Source organism: Marmota flaviventris, chromosome 13 (assembly GCF_047511675.1).
Source record: "Marmota flaviventris isolate mMarFla1 chromosome 13, mMarFla1.hap1, whole genome shotgun sequence".
Classification (NCBI taxonomy): domain Eukaryota; kingdom Metazoa; phylum Chordata; class Mammalia; order Rodentia; family Sciuridae; genus Marmota; species Marmota flaviventris.
The window spans coordinates 48,499,643-48,525,956 of NC_092510.1; the positions used below are offsets into that span (position 1 = coordinate 48,499,643).

Consider the following 26,314-nt stretch of genomic DNA (forward strand, 5'->3'; position numbering starts at 1 on the left):
GATGTCCTAGGTCAATTAGGTTTGACATTAACAAATAACATCAATCCTAATGCGCCCACTACTAGGGCTAGACAAGGCTTTAGGAAAGAAAAAAGATTAAGAGAACAAGAACAAGGTATGACAGTACCAATTCAAATAGATCAAGGTATAAATAGACATGGATTGGGTTTTCAGAAAGGGCCACTGAGACAATCTAAATTACTTGGAAATCAGAAAGACCAGTGTGGGTTCCTCAGTGGCCCCTGACTAAAGAAAAGATACAAGTAGCCCATGACCTGGTCAAACAACAATTAGCGGAGGGACATATACAACCTTCAATATCTCCCCATAATATTCCCATTTTTGTCATTAAAAAGAAATCTGGTAAATGGAGATTATTGCAAGATTTAAGAGCCATTAATAATGAGATGGTTATTATGGGACCTGCTCAATCAGGGATTCCTCAATTGTCTGCTTTGCCAAAAACCTGGTATGATTTAGCTATAGATATTAAAGATTGTTTTTTTTTTTTCGATTCTAATTCATCCTGAGGATAGTCCACGTTTTGCATTTATTATACCTGCACTGAATCATGAAGGTCCTGATCAGAGATATGAATGGAAAGTACTCCCTCAAGGGATGGCTAACAGCCCAACTATGTGTCAAATTTATGTTAACAAAGCAATCCAGCCACTTAGACATCAAAATCCTGAACTACAAATATTTCACTATATGGATGATGTATTATTAGCACATAAAGATAAAAACACATTGCTAAAATGTTATGCCACACTTACAAATTTATTAAAAAATTATAATCTAGAGATAGCAATAGATAAAGTACAATTAAATCTTCCAATTAATTATTTAGGAGTTCGATTATCCTCAATCATGGTCCGTCCACCAAAAATTCAAATACGAGTAGATCAACTCAAATCACCTAACGACTTTCAAAAGTTATTAGGAGACATAAATTGGATAAGGCCTTATCTAGGCATACCAACAGGAGAGTTGGGACCTTTATTTGATATCCTAAAAGGTCCATCAGATCCAAATTCACCCCGCATGTTGACGCCTGAAGCAAGAAAGGCATTCAAAATTATTGAAACATATATGGAAAATATGCATTTGGATAGAATTGATATAAGTTTGCCTTTATTATATATTGTACTACCAACAAAAAATATTCCTACAGGAGTATTTTGGCAACAAGGTCCATTATTGTGGATACATTTATTTTATTCTCCTAACACTATTCTTACTAGGTATCCTGAGGCTGTAGGACAATTAATACTCAAAGGAATAAAAGCAGCAAAGGGAGTGTTTGGAATTTCTATCAATAAAATTATTACATATACTATGGATCAAATTGATGAGTTAGCTAATGAGTTAAATACTTGGGCAATAATCATGTGTAAATCTAATGTATCATTTGATAACCACTTAGCATCTAATCCTTTATTGTCTTTTTGGTCTTCGCATCCTGTAGTTTTTCCAAAAATGACAAAAAAACACCTATCATGAATGCTCCAAATGTATTCACTGATGGGTCGAATAATGGTACAGCAGCAGTAGTTACCCCTGATCAAACTTTTACATTTTTAGTACCCAAACAATTAGCTCAAAAGGTAGAGCTTAATGCAGTATTACAAGCTTTTGTGATGTTTAAAGATTCTGTATTTAATTTATTTTCAGATAGTCAATATGTAGTTAATGCTATAGTATCCCTTGAAGATGCTGGTAGGATTTCCCCTTCCTCTACTGTTTTCTCTTTGTTTTCCACTATACAAAGTCTAATCTGGGACAGAAAAGATCCATTCTTTATAGGACATATCAGGGCACATACAGGATTGCCTGGAGCCCTTAGTTTGGGCAATGACTTAGCAGATAAAACTACACATGACATACATATTTTCTCTACACTAGAAGAAGCTACAAATTTTCATAAAAGGTTCCATGTCAATGCTAATACTTTACAAAAGCATTTTAAAATAACTAAGGAACAAGCTAGACAAATAATAAAACAATGTCAAAATTGTGTGACCTTTTTACCACAAGTTAATCTTGGAGTCAATCCTAGAGGACTGATACCTAATCATATTTGGCAGATGGACATCACACACTTGCCAGAATTTGGAAAATTAAAATATTTGCATGTTACAGTTGATACTTCTTCCAGATTTTTGATGGGCTCCCTTCATGCGGGAGATAAAACTAAAGATATTATAGCTCATTGCTTATAAAATTTTGCCACTATGGGCATTCCAAAACAGTTCAAAACAGATAATGGTCCTGGTTATACTTCTACCTCTTTTAAACAATTTTGCTCATCATTTGGCATTACTCATATAACAGGAATCCCATACAATCCACAGGGACAAGGCAAAGTTGAAAGAGCTCATCAAACTATTAAAATGTACTTAATTAAAGCAAAAAGAGGGAATTGAAAAGGAGTATATATCCCCCAAAGATAAACTTAAAATAACCCTTTTTACTCTAAACTTTTAAAATTTGGATTCATCAGGGCTTAGTGCTGCAGAAAGGCATATGTGTCCAAAAAATGTACATAAGCCTAAGGTACTTTGGAAGGATATTCTAACAGGACAATGGAAAGGTCCTGACCCAGTGATTGTCTGGAGTCGGGGTTCTGTTTGTGTGTTTCCACAGGGAGAACAGCAGCCAATTTGGATTCCAGAGAGACTAACCAAAGCGATTTCTACAAACCAAAAAGAAGATGATTTGACTCAAATCCATAACAGCTGATATCCAGAGCTCCAGCTTGGCTATTCTTACATCTGTGACAGTGGTTCTCCCACACCTGGAGGCTAATGAATAATGAACACCATGAAAGCCTATTTCAAATGTCCAAAACCTTGGGGATTGCTTGTGGGAATACCTTCAGACCCATTATGCAAGTTACAGGAAAAAGGATGGGATATCCAAAAAAGAGTCAAACCCAGGTGGTAACCAGGATGATTTTTTCAATATCTATTTTATTATTGCCTTTTCCCACATCATAAAGTTCTATTTTATTTTTTGAGCTCATACAGACCTAGGTTAATATTTTTCTGATCAGTTCTACTTTTTTGACTGTGGAGTTTTTAAACATTGCAATGGAGATTTCACCTGTGAAAAGCTACAAGGCCTTTACTATTATGTTATGTGTTGTATGTATTGTGTTATGTGTCCACACTTCTGTTTTGTGTTGTATGTCTGTATGTGCGTATGTCCATATATCATATATGAGGAGTGCTCATGAATAAATGGATCCAAATATTTTTATTATTCACGTGATTTAAATGGTTTAATTTAAATTGGGTAAACAGCTGTTGAGGATTGTTTTAATATGTGAACAAAAAAGGAGGCTAACAGATCTGTTTGTTTACTTTCACCCTTCCTTTTCATTATATTTAATAATTCTGTTCAGGATAATGTAAATTGTTCAGAAAATTGTTTTCTTAGTACCTGTTGGAATGTTACATAATTTTTTTTTAGCCATCATTGCCAGAATTCCTATCTTCATCCCAGTGCCGGTGAAGACAAAGATAAAACCAAACTACAGCTTCTTCGATAGCTATCACAACAAACGGTATAAACTGATGCATCAATGAATAATGTAACTCAACAAGTGATGCTCAATCAAGGAGTCAATTTACTTTGGGAGGAAATGAACGTATTAATAGATTCCTCTGCTTTGAACTGCTTGCAGAACTTGCCTGGACTATGTATCATTTGTATGCATTGTGAACTATCTGTTGGTGCAGCAAATTGTGGTAGTGCTGGAGTATCTTTGCTGATGATGTCACCAGTGGTACAATTTTTCCAAAGAAGCCGTCAATTGGCTTGGTGTGGTGGCATTTCTGTATCCTCCTCCCTTCTGCTAGTGATGGTCTAAAAATTTGGGGGCCAACAGAGGTGAGGCAAAGAACCTCACCCCCGCACTGGCACCAAGGCCAAATTTGGGGGTCAACAGAGGTGAGGCAAAGAACTTCACCCCCCCACTGGTGCAAAGGCCAAATTTGGGGGCCAACAGAGGTGAGGCAAAGAACCTCACCCCCCCACTGGTGCATAGGCCTATCCACAAGTATGGCTGTATGCTGGACGGGTAGTCAGTGACGGGTAAGATACAATTGCAGTGGTATCAACCTAAGACAGGAGGCTGACACCTTGAGGTCAGCTCATCCTATGACGGGTAAGAACCATATGTAGTATTGGACAGCCTAACAGGCAAGGTCCCTAAGCCACATGCTTGGTGTTTAATTAAACAGAAGGGGTAAGATGCTGAGAGCCATAGCCGAGTCCAAATGACTCATGGCATTTTTGCCAGAATGGAGCGGTTGAGAGGTGATGCCAGCAAGCCATTGAGATGATAATGGTTATGTTAAGCTGTGTATAATAGATCCCTGCTGTTCGCCTTGGCCTGCTACTTTGGAGAGTTCCCATTGGTTGGGGAAGTTCCAGTGGTGGGAGTTCCAGTTGGTGTGGTGTGTTCGTGGAGGAGCCACATGGCGTTCGGGAGAGTTCCCGGGGAGTGTGTGTGGAGTGTGCTGGTGGAGTTCAGAAATAAAGTTTGTTCCTGCTTCAGTGGCTCGTGATTTGTAACTAGCCAGACTGCAGCAGAAATACTTAAAAATTTATAGATATGATGAATAAGGGAAAAAAAGAAAAATTAAAAATCAATGAGCTAAGCATCTACTTCAATATGTTAACAAAGGAAACATAACTCAGAGAAGGAAAAAAAATGAGCTCTGTCAGGGAAAAACATGAAAATTAGAAAAACAATGCAATAAAGACATTTACCAAACCTGAAAGTTGGCCTTTGAGAAGAAAAAATAAATAATACTGATAAGCCTCTGGCAATATTAATAAGGGGGGAAATACAAAAGGGATAACTTGCCAATAAAGAAAATGAAAAAAATGAATGTAACTAGACTCTATGAGTATGTAATTAATATCCTTATGCCAAAAAAAATTTTGAAAATATATGAAACAAAATTCCTTGAGAATGAATTTACCAAAATGTCAATTGTTTTGTATCTATCAATAAAACTGAATTCACTATTAAAAATTTTCCTCCCTCAAAACAAAATAAAAATAGGTCCAGATGGTTTCACTGATAAATTCTTCCAAAATTTTTCCTTTAATTAACACCAGTTTTATACAAACTCACACACAAAAAAGGGGACTGCTCTCTACTCTTTGTTTGAGACCAGCATAACCTTGACATTAAAACCCCACAAGGACATTACTATACTGGGAAGTTATTAAGTAATCTCTCTAAACATGGATAGGAAAATACTAAGCAAGAATATTAACATAAAAAATTCTCTTAAGAGAATAATGATTATAACCAAGATGGACATTCCAGAAATAAAAGGTTGAATTAACATTCAAAAGTATTTATTTTACTTACTGCATTATCAGAAAAAAAGAAAAACAGGAACAGCTCAAAAGATAGAAACAAATAATGGATAAAATTCATACTATCACCACTTCTATTTCATGTTAAATTCAAGGTTTCCATTGGACAAGGAAAAGAAAGAAAAGGTATATGGATTAAAATTGAAGAAACAAAAACTAAAATTATTTGTAGACCACATTATTATATACAGTGAAAAACCAAATGAATCTACAGATAAACTGCTAGCATTACTAAGTGAATTCAATAAAGTTGGAGGACATAAAATCAATATTAAAAAAATCACCTATATTTCCTATCAAAGTCAATTAGAAAATAAAACTTAAAAATTATTCTATTTAAAATATGAACAATTTTTTGGGAAAAAATCAACACAACAGAGTTTAGAAACAGAACCACACACATACGATCTTTTGTTTAACAATACTGGGATAAATATTGAGAAAGGATGGTCTTTTTGATATTTGTTCTGGGTCAAATGGATATTCAAATGGAAAATTATACATGTAAATACTTTATATATACTTCACACCACAGCCAAAATTTAGAAAAGAAAACATCTTTATTCTTGGTATAGTGAAAAAATTTAAGTAAGACAAAAAAGGCAATATCCATAAAGGAAATAATTTGAAAAAAATATTTTTTAAATAAAAAAATCTTTATTAAAAAATACAATAAAGGGCAATAACACAAAGTAGGAGAAAATCACTGCCATGCAAATGTCAAGCACAAAAGTTCTATTTAGAATATATAAGCAACACTTGTCAAACAATACAAATGACAAACCAGTAGAAAAATAGGTTTGAAAAATAAATAGGAACCTCACAAAGTAGCATATCCAAATAATCAACAGTCAAATGAAAAACGCTCAGCACATTAATAAAACATAAATTAAAACAATAACATGGTACACTATAATGTAACTTCCTGAGTGCTAAAAATGGAAAAATTGCACTGAAAGCTGGCAGTACCAAGTAAAAGCAATGACATAGAATGACAAGAATTTTCACTTACTACATTAAAAGAGTAGACCTATAACCACTTCAGAAAAAAAGATTGGCTGAATCTATGAAAGCTGATTACAGATTGAGCATCCTTAATCTGAAAATCCATAATCTAAAATTACTCAAAATATAAAACTTTTGGGGAAGCAAAATCATGGCCCAAATAGAAATTTCCATACCTGATTTCATATGATAGGTTACAGACAAAACACAGGTGCACTAAAAATATTGCATAAGATTACCTTCAGGCTACATGTATAAGGTATGAAATAAATGAATTTTATATGTAGACCTGAGTTTTATCCCCAAGAAATGTCATTAAGTATATGAAAATATTGCAATTTTTTTTTAAAAATCCAAAATCTGAACACTTCTGGCCCCAAGTATTTTGAGTAAGGGATACTCAACCTGTATGTACCTTAACACCCAGAACTTTCACTCTTCAGTAAAAATATTCTAGATAAATTCATACTTAATAAACATTGAAATATGTATACTACAATGTTCAAAGGAGCATTTATTTATAACATATAAGATCTGAGGGGGAAAAAATTCCACATACTAGTATATGCACACAATGAAAAGCAAAAAGATATATATACACCTGCATTAAACAACATGAATGATCTCATAAAAACTAAGTTAAGACAAATAAGCCAGGCACAAAGCATATATACTCAAGACTGAATTTACATAAAATTGAATTACCTATTTATGTGTGAAAATTCAAAATAGTCATTCCTCCCAAGGAGTATGTTAGGCATAAAGCGCGGGCGGGAGGGGGGGATTAAATTACCAGATATAAAACTGAAAATGGAAGGCAAAGAGCACTTAAAGCCTAAAGAAGGAAATGAATTAAAGAGTATGTAGAGCACTTGATTTTTCCTTCTTGATACTTAGGAAGGTACATACAAATGATCACTAATCAGTCTAAGCAATGCTGACTGTCATGGTATATTAAATAACAAGATAATTTACAAAACTCCATGTGCATTTTATATGATGTTGTCAATTGGAGTTAATGGTCACTTAACAGGTTACAATATTTCAGTTTTCACTCAAGATTTTCATTCCTAAAACTAGAAATGAAGATACTTATTAAAATCAATTACCAGGCAAATTGAAGTAAGATGTGTGTGCCAGCAGCATGTGCAAAGTACTTCATGTTGTATTTTATAAATCAATTTTTTGAAGAAGGCCTAAATGACACTAAAATTTTTAGAAATACTCTTAAGAGAAAAGATCCAGCCTCTTTCCCCCAATTTCATAAAATACATACATATGTGAAAACTTGGGTAATAATTGGAAAATGAAGTTAAAACAGTCATAGTTTCAAACTCTTTTCATTACCGTTATGAAAGAAACTTTTAGTTTACCACTTAAAAAAAAAAAAAAGAAACCCTTCAGTTGTGCAACTAAATAAAACATAACAAGATTTTTTAACCTAACCCCTGAGATTTCACAGAGATTCTAATTTTTTAAATGATGGTTTCTTTTTCAAACTTGTTAAATCTTTGTTGACATTATTCTTATTTTCTGTCATTGAATAGGGTAAGGAGATATATGACAGGTTGAAAAAAATAACCAAAGTCTCATTAGCATCCCTCATCAAGAGCAATAGTCTATTTGCCCTCCCTTAGATCACCTAAAAAAAGTTCTTAATGATGAGTAAAAGCTGTTAACTTTATTATATCTTGATCTTTGAATCTATATGTTTTCAATACTGTTTAAAAATGGTAAAAAAATATATAAATCATAAGTTGTCTTGAGGAAATGTAGTTGTTTTTGAGTTACATGCTGAACTATCCACTTTTTCATGTATATCTGAAAATGACTAAAAATCAAACTATGATTATGCATATTTGTAAGACAATTTCTAAAAAATAAACAAAGTAAGCCTGTCACTTTGAGGAAAACAGCTGGCAGCAATTGTTGCCAAAAATAAAACTGGAACTTTCAAGTGAAAATTAGAATTTAGGAACACTTATATTTGCCACCCTCAGCTTGAAAACCAGCCTCAGCAACTTAGGGAGATCCTGTCTCTAAATAAAATATAAAATAGGGCTGAGGATGTGGCTCAGTGTTTGAGTGCTCTTGAATTCAATCCCCAGTACCAAAAAAGAACATTATTCATACAATCTTAAGTGACATTAGCAAGTATAATTTTTTGATATTATATAATTAAATGTGATTTTTTGCAATTTTTTGAATTTTCTAAAAGACCAAAATGATGTAAAATTATATGTGGTTGAAAAAAAATCAAAGAGAAAAATAGACAAATAGACTTTATATAACAGAATACAAAGTATTCATTAATTTTATTTCCAATTCCATATTCCAGCTAACTTTTAAGAATACATTTGAATCTGAATGTGGTGACTCACACCTGTGATCCCACTATCTAGGGAAGCTAATGCAGGAGGATCACAAGTTTGAGGCCAGCCTCAGCCTCAAATTTTGTGGGATTCTGTCTCAAAAAAAAAGGAAGGGAGAAGGGAAGGGGGATGTTGCTGGGAATGTAGCTTCATAACCTCTGGGTTCAATTCCCAGTACCAAAACAAAAACAAGAAAGGAAGAAAAAGGATGGAACTACTAAAGTTTGTTTTTTCGTTTTGACAGGGTCTATGCTGCGTAGGCTAGGTTCAATTTTGTGGTCAAAAGTGATCTTCCTGCCTCCAGCCTCACAAGTTGCTGACACTACAGACAGGGACCATAGTATCCAGCTTCACAGCAAGTTTTGATATACTGTCAAGGAACTATTCTCCTCACTTTCCAGGTTATACATCTGTGAAAGGCCAGATTTCCTCCATATATAGCAATTAAAGATCAAAAATACAAACAGATTAAATACAGAAGCAGATTAGAGGATACAGTTTTCCTCTAGTTAGCTTTACATTAAAGAGATATGCAAAAGTATAGAGCAATGTCACTCTTCTCATTGATTTTTTAACATAAAATGGATTTCATGATTATTTTTCAGTGAATTCATAAATATTTAAGACATTTCTTAAATTTAATTTCTTTAATTATTGATGGATAAACTACATAAGCAATAGCTCTTTGAAGTCCTTAGTAATTTTTATGAATATAAACTGTTCATGAGCCCAAAATGTTTGAGAACTGTTGCTTCAGAATATTAAATTTCACTGGGAGGCTGAAGAAGGAGGATTGAAAGTTCAAAGCCAGCCTCAGCAACAGTGAAGTGCTAAGTAACTCAGTGAGATCCTGTCTCACAATAAAATACAAAATAGGGCTGGGGATGTGGCTCAGTGGTTGAGTGCCCCTGAGTACAATCCTCAGTACCAAAAAATAAAAGAATATTAAATTTCAACCACTGGGCTTTACACCTTTCAAATTCATGTTACTTAGTTCCCATTTTACAACTAAAAAGAAAAAAGAAAGGCTCAGTTAGGAATATGTGTGTGCATATATACATGTTTGATTATATATTTGTATTATTTATATAACATTATTTATAAAATATATTGTTGGGAGTAGCAAATGAATTATGGGTCTTTGAACTGCCCAGAGACAGAGGCGACACCTCTCTTGGGAACTTTTCAGTGCAAAGGTGCTCATAAGATTGCCCAGTTGCTATGGTGACACCCTGTTCAAAAGGTTTTGTGCCAGTCACAGAGCTATTCAGCTACTGACCTCAGGTTCAAACACCAGCTGCCCAAGGGAAGAGAATTATGGGCAAAAGCTGGTGAGTTAATTTTAATTGAGCTGTTGTACCCTCAACTTTGGTTCTGTTTATCTTGAAGAAACTTTCTCACAATAAAACCTTTTCATGTTTAAATCTATAATAACAAAAGTGCTGAGCTTATTCCTGGTCAGTCTTCCCTCATCAGGGGTTTGGCTGATCCACTGAGACCCAGTTTTTCTCTTTTTTTTTCTTGTGTGTGTGTGTCTCTCTTTCCCTCATCCTCTCATTGCCGGGTTCAGGAAACTTAGTAAAGGGCTGTACAGGACAAGGCAATATATAATGTATATTATATTACATAATATTATAGAATTATGTTGTGTGTATGTATATACGTATGTGCGCGCACACACACACACACACACACACACACATACATACACACATATAAACACAAATCTGGGTTGTGTCTTCAATAATCAGTAGACAATCGGAGATCAGATAATCCCCAAAAGCCCTCAACCACTAGGAAATCCTTGTTCATTAGGCTATTGAAGACAATAAAATAAAATAAAAAAAATAGAGCTCTATGATTAAGTCCTCAACCCTGGAATCAGCCTACCTAGGTTCAGTCATTAGCCCTTCCACTGTTATCTCTCTGTGCTTCCATTTCCCTACCTATAAAATGAGGAAAATCATGCTACCTCCTTTATAGCATTGTCATAATAATGAAACAGATACCTATAGATAGAAAAATTTCTGAAGCATGGTAAGAACTGAACACATGTTAAGTATGGTTTAATTGTGGTGATAATGATGAATAATACACCTCTTCAACAGTTAGCAAGAGGAAAACTGAAGGTTTCCAAAGAAACTTAAGTCATTTGGTTAACTTATTTTTGTTAAAAATTAGTTCTCTGGCAAAGAATGACAAATAGTCAATGTACAACAGTTTTCATTATTTAAGAATACTCACATATTCTTTAATTAATTAAGCAACTATTTTTTGAGCTTGACAAAAATATTGTGATGGTGCAAGGTATTCAAAGATGAACATGGCATTGATTTTACTCCCAAAATAGTAAATGAACTTCAAACAAAAAATTTAAAAAGAAAAGCAAAATGCAATTCTAAAGCTCTTTTTTATGCTTGCTAACAAATGGCAAGTGGAGCAAAGCCTATACACCACAGTCTAGGCATGTGTGTTTATGCATATTTGCAGAATATCTTGTCTTTATTTAAATCTGAACAATTCTGTATTTTCTTAGCCAAACTTCAAGGGGAAAAAAATTCCAGGGACACATCTTGAACAAATGTAATATTCTTACCAATATATGTTAAAATTTTCTACATCAATGCAGAGAAAGTATCAAAATTAAGTAAATTAATCAATTTAAAATGCCAAGACAAATAGCAATTTAGAAATTGAAAATTTAGGCAAACAGTATGTTAGGATTTTGCAGTGTTTTTCCTAGCAGTCCCACATTTCCAGAAGGCAAATAAAACTGACTCACATTTCATAATTTGGTTGGAAGAAAAATAAAATAAAAACTAGACAAGTGTAATCATATGGGAATAAATACATGACGATTCATGTTATTTTGCCATATTGCCTCTCCATTCCACTATTATCTTTACCAGTTCATTTCCTTTACTTTTATAATCTAGCATAATTATAAATAAAATAAGGATGAAAGTTATGGTTTATATTGAAAATACTGATAAAATTTGGGAGAAAAACTTAAGAGAAATGGAAGATCTTAATGAATTTAATAAGACCTTTACTTTAAATCCATTTCTCTTTAAGCATTCCATTAGCTGTTTCTGTTTGTTTTTGTTTTCATCTTATTTGTTTCTTTACATAGAGAACAGAGAATTCAGAAATGGTGTAAATTAAAAATTAAAAAGCACTGGCTTTAGGGTCAGACAGACATGAATTCTTCCCCTAAGTCTACCAGTGAATAATTGTGTGGTCCTGCTTAAGTTACATAACATCTCTAAGCCTCAATTTCCTTGCTGGACAGCTGGGGATAAAAGCTACCTCATACTGATGGACTAGTTAAATGGAACAAAGTCCATAATACATAGAGTTTTTATTATTGTTGCTATAGTTTCAAATGTCAAACAATCTCAAATGTTCTTAAATTCTTGGATTAAAAAACTCATTTAGGTTATACCCAGTAAACTGCATATTTTCTTCTTTCTTCTCCAAAGACCATTTAACTTTGTCACAAAAATACCATACAATTAGCACCATTTGTTGTTTCAGACACACATGCATACCCAGTAGCAAGATGGTGTTGCATTTTAATCCAGCACTATAGAAAAAACTTGAACAGTGTCTTCTTGCCCAGTAAAAAAACAAGAATTTTAGTCCATTCTATGGCTCTATATTTACAAACTTTTAGTTACAGGAACAAACATTTTAAAGCTGTTATTGTACCAAAAATAAAGTATTTGAAATTCTTACAGTAAATAAACTTTATTGTAAATCTAAAAACATAAGAATCACTCCTTCTTTCTTAACTTCTAGATAATGTACATTATAGTATAGTCTCAAGAATATAGTACATATTTTCCTATTGGGCAACTGCAGTGCTTTATCATAAAACTCTTTCAGAGGTAAGACAGACCTCTTTGCATTTTCACAAGCAACATCCACTGAAAGAATTATATTCCACTTTTCAATTATTTCTGTTAATAGGATCAAGGTATATTTTCTTTTTGTCCTCCCTCCTCTCATCAACACCAAGTCATAATTTAACCTAGACATTCTTGAGAGACAGTAGTCATTTCCCCTTTACTGATGGCAAGCTTACAGATGAATCATCTTCATGTAAGTTTCAAATTAGAAACTATAGAGAGGGAGCCATGTTTTACCATTTATTAAGTAATAAAATAAAGCTAGGGTATACAAGCATTTCTGCTGTTTAAGACATGAATCACACTAAATAGCATCTTGCATATTACCAAAGTCAAAACAGCAACAAAATGTTCAGTTATCAAAATTTCTCATTTTTCCATCAATCTAAAAATATATAAGAAATTATCAGAGCTGCTCATGTTCTACTTAGAAGCCATATACCTCAACATTTTGATCATGAATTAGATTTATTCATCTTATAAATCTTTATCTACAGAATATCCTCTTCAGTTATGCTTCAGGACAGTGTATGTTCTACTTAACAATCCCTGCATACCTCAGAAACTCAAAACTAACCCTCTGAATTACACAATATTTACCTATATCTTTACTTTTTGCTCCTGTTTTAAGACACAGAATCAGAAAAGATACACACAAAACACACACACACACACACACCCCTCATTGTGCCCTCTGGCAGAAAAGTTATCACTAAATCAGAATGTCATGTTGTATTCTCAATATTAGTAAGATGAAAGAAGAATTCCTTAAAGAACAGGGGTTTTTTCTTTTCTTTTTCTTTGTTTTTTTGTATTGGAGATTGACCCCAGCAGCACACTACCACTGAGCTACATCCCCAATCCCAGCCCTTTTGATTGTTTTATTTTGAGACAGAGTCTCACTCAATGGCCCAGGCTGTTCTTAAACTTGTAATCCTCTGGCCCCAGCCTCCTAAGTCACTGGGATTATAGACACACACCAACATGCCCAGCCAATTTACATATTTGATAATTCTAATCAAACATGTTACTTATCAAAATGTTAGAATTCTTAACATAATTTTGTTAGGCTTATTACCATAGTGATAAGATGTAGGCAAATAAAACATAAAATGATTGCTAAAATATTATACTTAATAGAAGGAGTAAAAGATAAATGTGATAATTTTCCAGAAAGTTGGGTATAAAAGAATGAAAATAATGCCTAGGAATGTAGTTCTGTGGTAGAGTACTTGAATGCAAGGCCCTGGACTTAATCCTAGGGTACCATCAAGGAAATACTGACCACCACCCCCCAAAAAACACTTACCTCAATAGGTCCTTCACAATCTGGCTCTATAGTTTCCATTCCTGCCAATATTCCACATATAATCTAACTGCTTTGATAATATATGTCTGTACATAGTTCTATACCAGGATTTCTCAACGAACACTTTATAAACCCATAATTCCTTGCAGTGGGAGGCTGTGCTGCTCACTGAAGGATGTTTAGCAGCATCACTAACCTCTACCCATTATAATAATCCACATAATCCCACTGACTCCAGACATTGCCAAATACTTCTTGGTGAAGGAAAATATAAAAATCACACTCATTGAAAACAACTGCTGCATACTCTTATAAACACTTCGCCCTCTACCTGAAATAATTTCCCTACATCTGCCGAAAATTCCTACTCCTTTTGCAAAATCTATCTTAAGTCAAAGTTCCTTCTCCTTCCATCACTCACCTGTTCCTTTTTCTATGTTCTGTTTTCCCCTCTAGATAGTGAGAACCTCCATCTTATTATTCATTAAGGTTTCATTGATTTTAAGTGTTCAACAAAGTGTCCATGTGATAACCCTCCCTCCTATTGTCAGGAGAAGATTAGGTTCACTCAACAAAGTCTCACAATGAACATATAATCCTTCAGTTGTTTTTTATTTGTCTTTGCTTCTGGGAAACTGAAATTAAATGATTTACTTGGTTTCAGCAACCCTAGGTCTTTGGTATATCTAGTTCTATGATATTATTATTTAGTTTATTTAGGTTTATCTTTGAATCATCCATTTCTTTGTTTCATATTCTTTTGTTGGAATGTGAACAAGTAAAACTTAGAAATATACAGAAATAGAGTTGGGGTTGTGGCTCAAAGGTAGAGCGCTCGCATGAGGCACTGGGTTTGATCCTCAGCACCACATAAAAATAAAATAAAGATATTGTGTCTAACTATAACTAAAAAATAAATATAAAAAATAAAGAAAAATTTAAAAAAGAAATATACAGAAATAAACAATGAAAACGTTACACCACGAAGACTACATTTCAAGAATAAAAAATGAGAAAAAAATCTCACTAATCAACATTGAACAGTAATTCCAAAGTTGATTGTATACAAATCACCATGTGTTTAAGTTATTTTAGGAGATGTCATAAATTTCCAAAGAAAAAATCTGACTTAATTTGCGTGTATATATATTATATGTCTAGATGAAAAATATATAAGCCAGCACTGTATGGAAGGACAGCAAATGAGCTAGAATCCTTTAATTATTAAATAACAACAAAACAATCAAATGTCATAGGCCAAAAAGTCTAGAGATCAGAAACAAGGAGAGATATCTTGAATATTCTGTGCCCTAAGGCTTATTTCTCATATAAGCAACTTTTGCAACCTGAGATATCCATATCTTTTCTCCTGTCTTAGAACTGGTCTCCACTGCCATCTTTTTAAAAATAATCTTGGTAATGTTGATTTCTAGGTATTGATCCTAAATTTCTACTGAAAATAATAATTTTAATTCACAGTTTTCTGAAAAATTACTTAAAGTAAGAAGATTATTTTAGCGCCTATGATCAATTTATAAGACAAGGAAATTAACTAATCAGGAAAGCAGCATCACCTATACTGGACTGCAGAAACTTCATAGAATAAATATGCAAATCCAATATCCTCAAGGCTGACACATTTCTATTATTAAACTGCTAACGTGTTTATTTCCCCCACAATAGATGGATTTTTGTCATGAATACGCATTAAGCCCCATAGTTATTAGCTGTGATGACTAGGTGACAGTGAGGACACTACTTGAGAATTTGCATTTGACAGATCATTGACACACAGTCACAGTTCTCTTTTTTCTCTTCATTTAAACAGAAATCGTGCAGCAGGAAATGAACTGGAGCTATTAGAGATTATTCAGGTTTAATAGCACACATCTTTTAGCTGGCGGATAGAACAATACACAATGTGGCAGAGTTAAACAGAGGCATCAATTATATTCTCAGACCTGTTAATATTTTTGACAATATTTAAATAGCACATCCCTTCAGGGCATGGCTTTTTTGCCCTCTCAGTTACACACCTGTCAAGTGTTTAATTTGCCAAAGGGAAATAGTTTGATTTCTAAGGGTGGTCTTAATACTGAAGCAGCAAATTGGAAAAATTAAACATTATTGAATAGAAGTAATGAGAAGGATCTGAGGGAAAAAATTGTAGGCTTAATTCAACGTGGCATATCAGCATCTGTCATTAATGCAACGATATGATCACGTTCTCCAATATGCTGCATATACCTCAGGTTTTTCAATTGTTTAACTCCCTTTGCTTCTCTAAAAGACAGGAGAATGGATGACAGAGGGGAAGAACTGAACAGATCAAATTTTCCAGTGATGGTAAAAAAAAAAAATTGAAACTTCTTGCACCTGTTGTGCATATAAAAATTATACATATGAAAATATAATTTACATATAAGGTAATAAGTAAAAGCTAGGCAATGGTCAGATTTGGGTAGCCACTGATTGAAATGCATGAAACAAATTTTATTCCTTAGATATATTTAGTTATTAAATTATAAATATTAATAAATTAGTGATTGGTAAATCTGATGAAATTAGAATATTTATATTTTTATTTTAATATACAAAAATTACATAGTTTTAAATTTTTATTTTAATCATATATAAAATACTGATAAGTAAACAGAATTGAATTAGTAAAAAAAAATGGAGATTAAAGTGAAAAGTCACAAAAATTGAGGAATTGTGAAAATGAAACTCTTGACATTTAGGGATCAAATTCCTATCATTGAAAAGAAGATATAAGGGGATCCAACATGGCGGCCGGCAAGGAAGCAGCACTTTCAGTATCTCCACATTAACCGGATCAGAAACACCCATTAAAACAGCTACATTCTACCTACTGAGGAACTTCTAGCAAAATTCCGCTGAAAGGAGACCTGCCAGGAAGTAGTAAGTTATATTAGAGGTGACAGTTGGCCCCAGACAAGTGAATCTTGGCCGGCCTCGGGCGCAGAGGTCCAATCCTGCAGCCACCGCCCAACCGGATCTGCAAGCGGCCACCGGCGGCCTGGGGCAGTGAGAAGGGTCCACGCCTGGCCCAGGAGACGGCTCCCGCCATCCTGGCTCTCCTGGCGGCCCCGCTCGCTCGGTGATCGGCCACCCCGCCCGCCCGGCTCTTAGCCACGAGGCCTGCCTACCGGGGTCTACAAGCGGCCCCCGTTGGCCGGCGCGCCGAGAAGGGTCCCCGCCTGGCCGGGCAAACGGCCCCGCCCACCCGGCAAACGCCCCCCCCCACCCGCCCTCCCGGCTCCGTTGGCGGCCCCGCCCCCGGCCAGCGCAGGCTCGGCTCTGCAGGCGGCCCTGGCGGCCCGCGCAGCGAGAAGGATCCCTGCTTGGCCTGGCAAACGGCCTGTGCCCTCCCGGCGCTGCTAACGCCCCGCCCACCCGGCAAACGGGGCCCCCGCCCTCCGGGCTCTGCTGGCACCCCGCCCGCGGCCACCACCCCAGGCTCTGCAGTCGGCCCCCAGCGGCCCTGCGCTTCAAGAAGGGTCCCTGCCCGGCAGACGGCCTGTGCCCTCCAAGCTCTGCTAACGGCCCCGCCCCCACTGCGAACGGCCCCACCCACCCGGCAAACGGCTCCCCCCCTGAGACGGCGTGAAGGAAATCTAACCAAGCCTTTATGAAATAGCGAACTGGGAACTAAAACCAGAGATTGGGTCAGACCAGAGACAAGCCAGTTCCACCCCTCCCTTCGGACACTCCAGCAAGGAGGCAGGGGCCCGCCATTGCAGAGAGGGGAAGTCACCAAAGTTCGGCCAAAGAGATTCCTTCCCAGCGGAATCTACTTTGGCAGGTGTGTGACTCCCACCCGCATCAGATACAAACAACCGGGAAACTTCAAAATCTCTCCGTGGGCGTGACTGTAAGGGCCAAGGGACTCCCGACCCCTAACTCCCAATACTGCCAGTGATGTGGGCGTGACTGTAGGGGCGGAGGGAAGCAGAGAAGACTCCCCACCCCCAACTCCCCCAACCGCCAACTGAGAGGGCGTGACAGTAGGGGCGGAGGGAAACAGAGGACACTCCAGACCCCCAACTCCTCCTACTGCTAGCGGAGTGGTCGTGATTGTAGGGGCTGAGGGAAGCAGATGGGATCCTCGACCCCCAACTCCCATTACCACCAGTGGCGACACCAATGGTCTTAGCCGCCAGACTCCGAAGGTGTGCCCACCAAAGGGGTCAGGAAAAATTAAACTATTGACTCCCAGAACACAGCTCCACAGCACTGGGGCTTAGATGAATGACAGAGAGAGTGCTCAGTCATTAGGGAAATAGAGCACCCAGAGGTGCTGAAAGTGTAACCAAATCCTTGGAGAACCTCCTCCGGTGCACAGGACCTGGCTGGCTGGCAGGAGGAAGGGGAGGAGGGGCCGTAGAAGTGAAACGGCTCTGGACCAACAGGATTGAGAGACTCCCAGGAGCCGCCTTACAGGGATTGCTGTTGACACATTGAGGGCAAATCTCAGCCCGGAGGGCACAGCTTTGCCTACGGGAAGAGAAGAAAATGGATCTCTAAGACCTAATTTTATTTTTTATTTTATTTTATCTTTTCTCTCCCTTTTTCCCTCTTTCTCTCCCCTTCCAAGTTTTATTGTTCTTTCCATTCTCCTCTATGCTATCTAACTCCCCCTCCTTCTTACTTTTCAAGAGCACCTTCCTTTCCCTTCCCCCCAACTTTCATCCCAAGCATTACGTCCTCCATTTCGTGTAACTGGCTAAATGCAAACAGGTGAATGTTTCGAGGCCGTCTATAGTGCTCCTAAATACCTAGCTACTACCAACACCCTGATCCAATTGACGGTTAGCATCCCCCTTCAGTAGAGCAATCTTCTAAAGTAGCCAAGACATACTAACCCGTATACCTTCATAGCACCCAACATAAAGTCCTAAGAACAAAAAACAAATCACTATATGCATACAAAATCCGGAAGCCCTTTATAAATTGAATGAATCAGCTCTAAAGTACAATAAAGCCCAACATCTATAGGCATAATCTCCCACCACAAAGGAGAAACAACAGATATAAACAAAGCCAAAACAAATGTATAGGAGAAGGCAGTTACAAAGCAGTCAAATAGAGCTGGAAAGTAACGTGAACAACATGAAAAAAACAGGGAAAAAAGGAGTACAGATAATGCAGGACAACTTAAATCTACAGGAGGACCTAGAAGCATCAGAAACATGGACAGGGAAAGAAATCAAGGCATACCTAACTCAGATGGAACGGAATTTTAGAGAAGACATGAGACAGCAAATCCAAGAATTGAAAGTATATTTTGAAAACCAACTAAACAAACAAATACAAACTGCAAAGAACGAGCTTTACCAGGAGATAGAGATCTTAAAAAAAAACCAAACAGTGATTTTAGAAATGCAAGAAACCATAAACCAGATTAAAAATGCTAACGAGAATATTACAAATAGACTAGATCAAGTAGAAGTCAGAACATCAGATAATGAAGACAAAGTTTATCAACTTGAAAAGAATATAGTCAATACTGAAAAGATGCTTAAATCTCACGAGCAATCTATCCAAGAGATATGGGATTTCATCAAAAAACCAAATTTGAGAGTCATTGGGATAGAAGAAGGCACAGAGATTCAAGCCAAAGGAATGGACAACCTACTGAATGAAATAATCCTAGAAAACTTCCCAGAGATGAAAGATGGAATGGATTGCCAAATCCTGGAAGCCTACAGGACCCCAAACATCCAAAACTGTAATAGGCCAACTCCAAGACATATAATTATGAAGATAGCCAACATACAGAACAAGGAGAGAATATTAAAAGCTACGAGGGAAAGGAGGCAGATTACATTCAGGGGTAAACCAATTAGGTTAACGGCTGATTTTTCATCACAGACTTTGAAAGCCAGAAGATCCTGGAACAATGTATTTCAAACGCTGAAAAATAATGGATTCCAACCAAGAATACTGTATCCAGCAAAATTAAGCTTCAGATTTGACAATGAAATTAAAATCTTTCACGATAAACAAAAGCTAAAAGATTTCGCAGCCAGAAAACCAGCACTGCAAAGCATTTTGGGCAAAATTCTACAAGAAGAGGAATGGAAAAACAGTGCCCAAAACCAACAGCGGGAGGTATCTCAGTAAAGGCGGAGGAAAACAACCAAAAAGTAAAAACTAGCCAAACTAAAATAAATAAATAAATAAACATGACTGGAAGTACAAATCATATTTCAATTGTAACCTTAAATGTTAATGGACTAAACTCACCAATCAAGAGACACAGGCTGGTAACCTGGATCAAAAAAACAAATCCAACAATATGCTGCCTTCAGGAGACTCATATGATAGGAAAAGACATACACAGGCTGAAGGTGAAAGGTTGGGAAAAATCATACCACTCACATGGCCCTCGGAAGCAAGCAGGAGTGGCCATACTCATATCGAATAAACTCAACTTCAAACCTAAGTTAATCAAAAGGGATAAAGAAGGACACTATATCCTGTTAAAAGGAACTATTCACCAACAAGACATAACAATTATCAATTTATATGCACCAAATAATGGTGCAGCAACATTCATAAAACAAACTCTCCTCAAGTTCAAGAGTCAAATTGACCACAACACAATAATTATGGGTGACTTCAACACACCGCTCTCGCCATTAGACAGATCCTCCAGACAAAAGCTGAATAAAGAAACTATAGAACTCAATGACACAATCAATAACCTAGACTTAACCGACATATATAGAATATATCAACCATCATCAAGTGGATACACGTTCTTCTCAGCAGCACATGGATCGTACTCAAAGATAGATCATATATTATGCCATAGGGCAACTCTTAGTAAATATAAAGGAGTGGAGATAATACCATGCACCATATCTGATCATAATGGAATGAAACTGGAAATCAATGAAAAAAGAAGGAAGGAAAAATCCTGCATCACATGGAAAATAAACAATATGTTACTGAATGATCAATGGGTTACAGAAGACATAAAGGAGGAAATCAAAAAATTCTTAGAGATAAACGACAATTCAGACACAACATACCGGAATCTATGGGACACAATGAAAGCAGTTTTAAGAGGGAAATTCATTTCCTGGAGTTCATTCCTCAAAAAAAGAAAAAACCAACAAATAAACGAACTCACACTACATCTCAAAACCCTAGAAAAGGAAGAGCAAAACAACAGCAAATATAGCAGAAGACAAGAAATAATTAAAATCAGAGCGGAAATCAACGAAATTGAAACAAAAAAAACCATTGAAAAAATTGATAAAACTAAAAGTTGGTTCTTTGAAAAAATAAATAAGATCGACAGACCCTTAGCCATGCTAACGAAGAGAAGAAGAGAGAAAACTCAAATCACTAACATACGGGATGAAAAAGGCAATATCACAACAGACACTACAGAAATACAGAAGATAATTAGAAAGTATTTTGAAACCCTATATTCTAATAAAATAGAAGACAGTGAAGACATCGATAAATTTCTTAAGTCATATGAGCTGCCCAGATTGAGTCAGGAAGACACACACAATTTAAACAGACCAATAACAAAGGAAGAAATAGAAGAAGCCATCAAAAGACTACCAACCAAAAAAAGCCCTGGACCAGATGGGTATACAGCGGAGTTTTACAAAACCTTCAAAGAAGAATTAATACCAATACTTTTCAAGCTATTTCAAGAAATAGAAAAAGAAGGAGCTCTTCCAAATTCATTCTATGAGGCCAACATCACCCTGATCCCGAAACCAGACAAAGACACTTCAAAGAAAGAAAACTATAGACCAATATCTCTAATGAACATAGATGCAAAAATTCTCAATAAAATCCTGGCGAATCGAATACAAAAGCATATCAAAAAAATTGTGCACCATGATCAAGTAGGATTCATCCCTGGGATGCAAGGTTGGTTCAATATACGGAAATCAATAAATATTATTCACCACATCAATAGACTTAAAGATAAGAACCATATGATCGTCTCGATAGATGCAGAAAAAGCATTCGACAAAGTACAGCATCCTTTTATGTTCAAAACACTAGAAAAACTGGGGATAACAGGAACTTACCTCAACATTGTAAAAGCTATATATGCTAAGCCTCAGGCTAGCATCATTCTAAATGGAGAAAAACTGAAGGCATTCCCGCTAAAATCTGGAACAAGACAGGGATGCCCTCTCTCACCTCTTCTATTTAATTTAGTCCTTGAAATACTAGCCAGAGCAATTAGACAGACAAGAGAAATTAAAGGCATAAAAATAGGAAAAGAAGAACTTAAAATATCACTATTTGCGGACGATATGATCCTATACTTAGAAGACCCAAAAGGGTCTACAAAGAAACTACTAGAACTGATAAATGAATTCAGCAAAGTGGCAGGATATAAAATCAACACGCATAAATCAAAGGCATTCCTGTATATCAGTAACAAAACTTCTGAAATGGAAATGAGGAAAACCACCCCATTCACAATATCCTCAAAAAAAATAAAATACTTGGGAATCAACCTAACAAAAGAGGTGAAAGATTTATACAATGAAAACTACAGAACCCTAAAGAGAGAGATAGAAGAAGATCTTAGAAGATGGAAAAATGTACCCTGTTCATGGATAGGCAGAACCAACATCATCAAAATGGCGATATTACCCAAAGTTCTCTACAGGTTCAATGCAATGCCAATCAAAATCCCAACGGCATTTCTGGTAGAAATAGATAAAGCTATCATGAAATTCATATGGAAAAACAAAAGACCCAGAATAGCAAAAGCAATTCTAAGCAGGAAGTGTGAATCGGGAGGTATAGCGATACCAGATTTCAAACTGTACTACAGAGCAATAGTAACAAAAACAGCATGGTACTGGTACCAAAACAGGAAGGTGGATCAATGGTACAGAATAGAGGACACAGAGACCAATCCACAAAATTACAACTTTCTTATATTTGATAAAGGGGCTAAAAGCATGCAATGGAGGAAGGATAGCATCTTCAACAAATGGTGCTGGGAAAACTGGAAATCCATATGCAACAAAATGAAGCTGAACCCCTTTCTCTCGCCATGCACAAAAGTAAATTCAAAATGGATCAAGGACCTAGATATCAAATCAGAGACTCTGCACCTGATAGAAGAAAAAGTTGGCTTCAATCTACACATTGTGGGGTCGGGCTCCAAATTCCTTAATAGGACGCCCATAGCACAAAAGTTAATAACTAGAATCAACAAATGGGACTTACTCAAACTAAAAAGTTTTCTCTCAGCAAGAGAAACAATAACAGAGGTAAATAGGGAACCTACATCCTGGGAACAAATCTTTACTCCTCACACTTCAGATAGAGCCCTAATATCCAGAATATACAAAGAACTCAAAAAATTAAACAACAAGATAACAAACAACCCTATCAACAAATGGGCGAAGGACCTGAACAGACACTTCTCAGAGGAGGACACACAATCTATCAATAAGTACATGAAAAAATGCTCACCATCTCTAGCAGTCAGAGAAATGCAAATCAAAACCACCCTAAGATACCATCTCACTCCAGTAAGATTGGCAGCCATTATGAAGTCAAGCAACAATAAGTGCTGGCGAGGATGTGGGGAAAAGGGTACGCTTGTACATTGCTGGTGGAACTGCAAACTGGTGCGGCCAATATGGAAAGCAGTATGGAGATTCCTAGGAAAGCTGGGAATGGAACCACCATTTGACCCAGCTATCGCCCTTCTCGGTCTATTCCCTGAGGACCTTAAAAGAGCATACTATAGGGATACTGCCACATCAATGATCATGGCAGCACAATTCACAATAACTAGACTTTGGAATCAACCCAGATGCCCTTCAATAGATGAATGGATTAAAAAACTGTGGCATTTATACACAATGGAGTATTACGCAGCACTAAAAAATGACAAAATCATGGATTTTGCAGGGAAATGGATGGCATTAGAGCAGATTATGCTAAGTGAAGCTAGCCAATCCTTAAAAAACAAATGCCAAATGTCTTCCTTGATATAAAGAGAGCAACTAAGATCAGAACAGGGAAGAAGAGCATGAGGAAAAGATTAACATTAAACAGAGACAAGTGGGGGGAGAGAAAGGGAGAGAGAAGGGAAACTATGGAAATGGAAGGAGACCCTCATTGTTACACAAAATTACATATAAGAGTTTGTGAGGGGAAAGGGGGAAAAAAAAAAACAAGGGAGAGAATTAAACAACAGCAGATGGGGTAGAGAGGGAAGATGAGAGGGAAGGGGAGGGGGGATAGTAGGGGATAGGAAAGGTAGCAGAATACAACAGTCACTAATATGGTATTATGTAAAAATGTGGATGTGTAACCGATGTGATTCTGCAACTTGTATTTGGGGTAAAAAATGGGAGTTCATAACCCACTTGAATCAAATGTATGGAAGATGATATGTCATGAGCTGTGTAATGTTTTGATCAACCAATAAAAAAAAAAAATAAAAAAAAAATAAATAAATAAAAATAAATTAATAAATTAGCAAAAAAAAAAAAAAAAGAAAAGAAGATATAAGATAGTCTTCAAAGCCTAAAAGGGGGAAAGAAGCCCAGGGAGCCAAGAAAACTGAATTCTAGTTCTGGCTTTACCCTTAAAAACAAATCACTTAACCTCTCCAAGCTAGATACTTTCCATGGTCCCTTTTATTGTTAGCTTTCTCTTCTACATAAAGAGTGACTAAGGACACAAAATCCACAGACATGTAAGACATGCCTTCAGAATTCACAATTTAGTCTTAAATACATTATTAATAAAATAGCAAAATCATAGCATATATTAGTCACAGAACTTGAGCCTCTATTATTATGCTCAATAGATTTCCAAGTAGTTTTCATGTGAACCATGTAGGACTCAAATAGTAATAGAGCCCATATCCTATTTTCATTTGAAAATATTAAATCAAGCTTAGCAAGTAGGTCCATTTGTCCCTTTCTTTCATCAGACACAGGAGGGAAAAAGATTCTTTGCCATTCGTAAGGCTGGTTAGCAGGAAAATAATGATTTATCTCACTAGACTAGTGGTGTACTTGTTGATACTCTATTTATTTTAACTTCCTTCCCATTTTAATCACATTTCCATACAATACAATAAATAGAAGATATCTGTTCAACCTCTCTATACTCTGAAAAACCAGATGATTATTCCCATCATAATTACATTTACATTCAAGAGGGTGGTTTCTCCATAAGTTTACCAATTTGTTCTGAAAGTTAGTATTGAAAATTAGTATCTCCATAACTTACAAAGGGGATAAACACACTACAAATAACAAAAACACCTTTTAAAATTCATGATCATGACTTTTAAAATCATTACATAGAAATTATGACATATGTCTGAAGATTATTCTTGATTTATTTTAGAGGGGCTACAAATATACAAATGTAGATTAAGAAGTTAACACGACATTAAACAAATTCCTTTTCTATTACTACTGTTTTACCTTTTGCATTTAGCACACTTTTGAGTGTTGTTTTTTGTCTTCTGATATTTTTATCGTACTGGGAATTGAACCCACAGTCCTACCACTGAGTTACACCTCCAGCACTATTTGGGAATTTTTTATTGGAGCTATTCTTTCACTGTATTATGAAACTAGTTTTCAAGATTCTTTTTTAATCTTTTAAGGCAGAATATTTGCTAGCAAGTCATCCATAACCATTAAATTAATTCTAAAAACATGAGAATGAGAACTTGAAGGCATAATTAACTTCAAACCTTATGAGGATATGAACTGTTTTAAAAATATTTTTTTTAAAAACCTGAGAAATAGTGATTAAATTAAGTAAGTTCAGAGAACATCTGACTTTAGTTTTCACTCTGTCACTATGATACGTTTCAATTTTAGTATAAATGCTCATAATTTTTACAGGAGAAACACAGTGTTACATTTAGAAGTTCTACCATCTGATGCTGTCATAGAAGCAATTGCTACTTACACTCTTTTAAGAAGTGAGAACTGCAATTCCTCTAACTGATGACAATGTAATTATTCCTTTTACTGTCAAAATAGAGGTGATTTCCCTTCCTTACACACATGATTACACATGCAAATCTAGGCTTATCTGAAATCTTACAAGCTTACTCAAATCCGAATCTGAATGAGTAAGATCACATGAACAATGAGCCTTAGTGATGATGGAAACCAAGTCTACAACCATCTACCCCAAACATACTTTTATCATCCCCTTTTCCTGTAGAAACTCATTCTTCAGCATCCACACAGCTTTCAACACAATGTCATATCATCTACAGTATACGGCAACAACCACTGTAAAAATAA

General features: G+C 36.0%; 1 protein-coding gene across 11 annotated transcripts in view; it reads right to left on the reverse strand.

The window, feature by feature from the left end:
• Mpdz (multiple PDZ domain crumbs cell polarity complex component) overlaps window positions 1-26,314 on the reverse strand; it is a 168,300-nt gene that overhangs the window by 116,097 nt on the left and 25,889 nt on the right. The window lies entirely within an intron of this gene.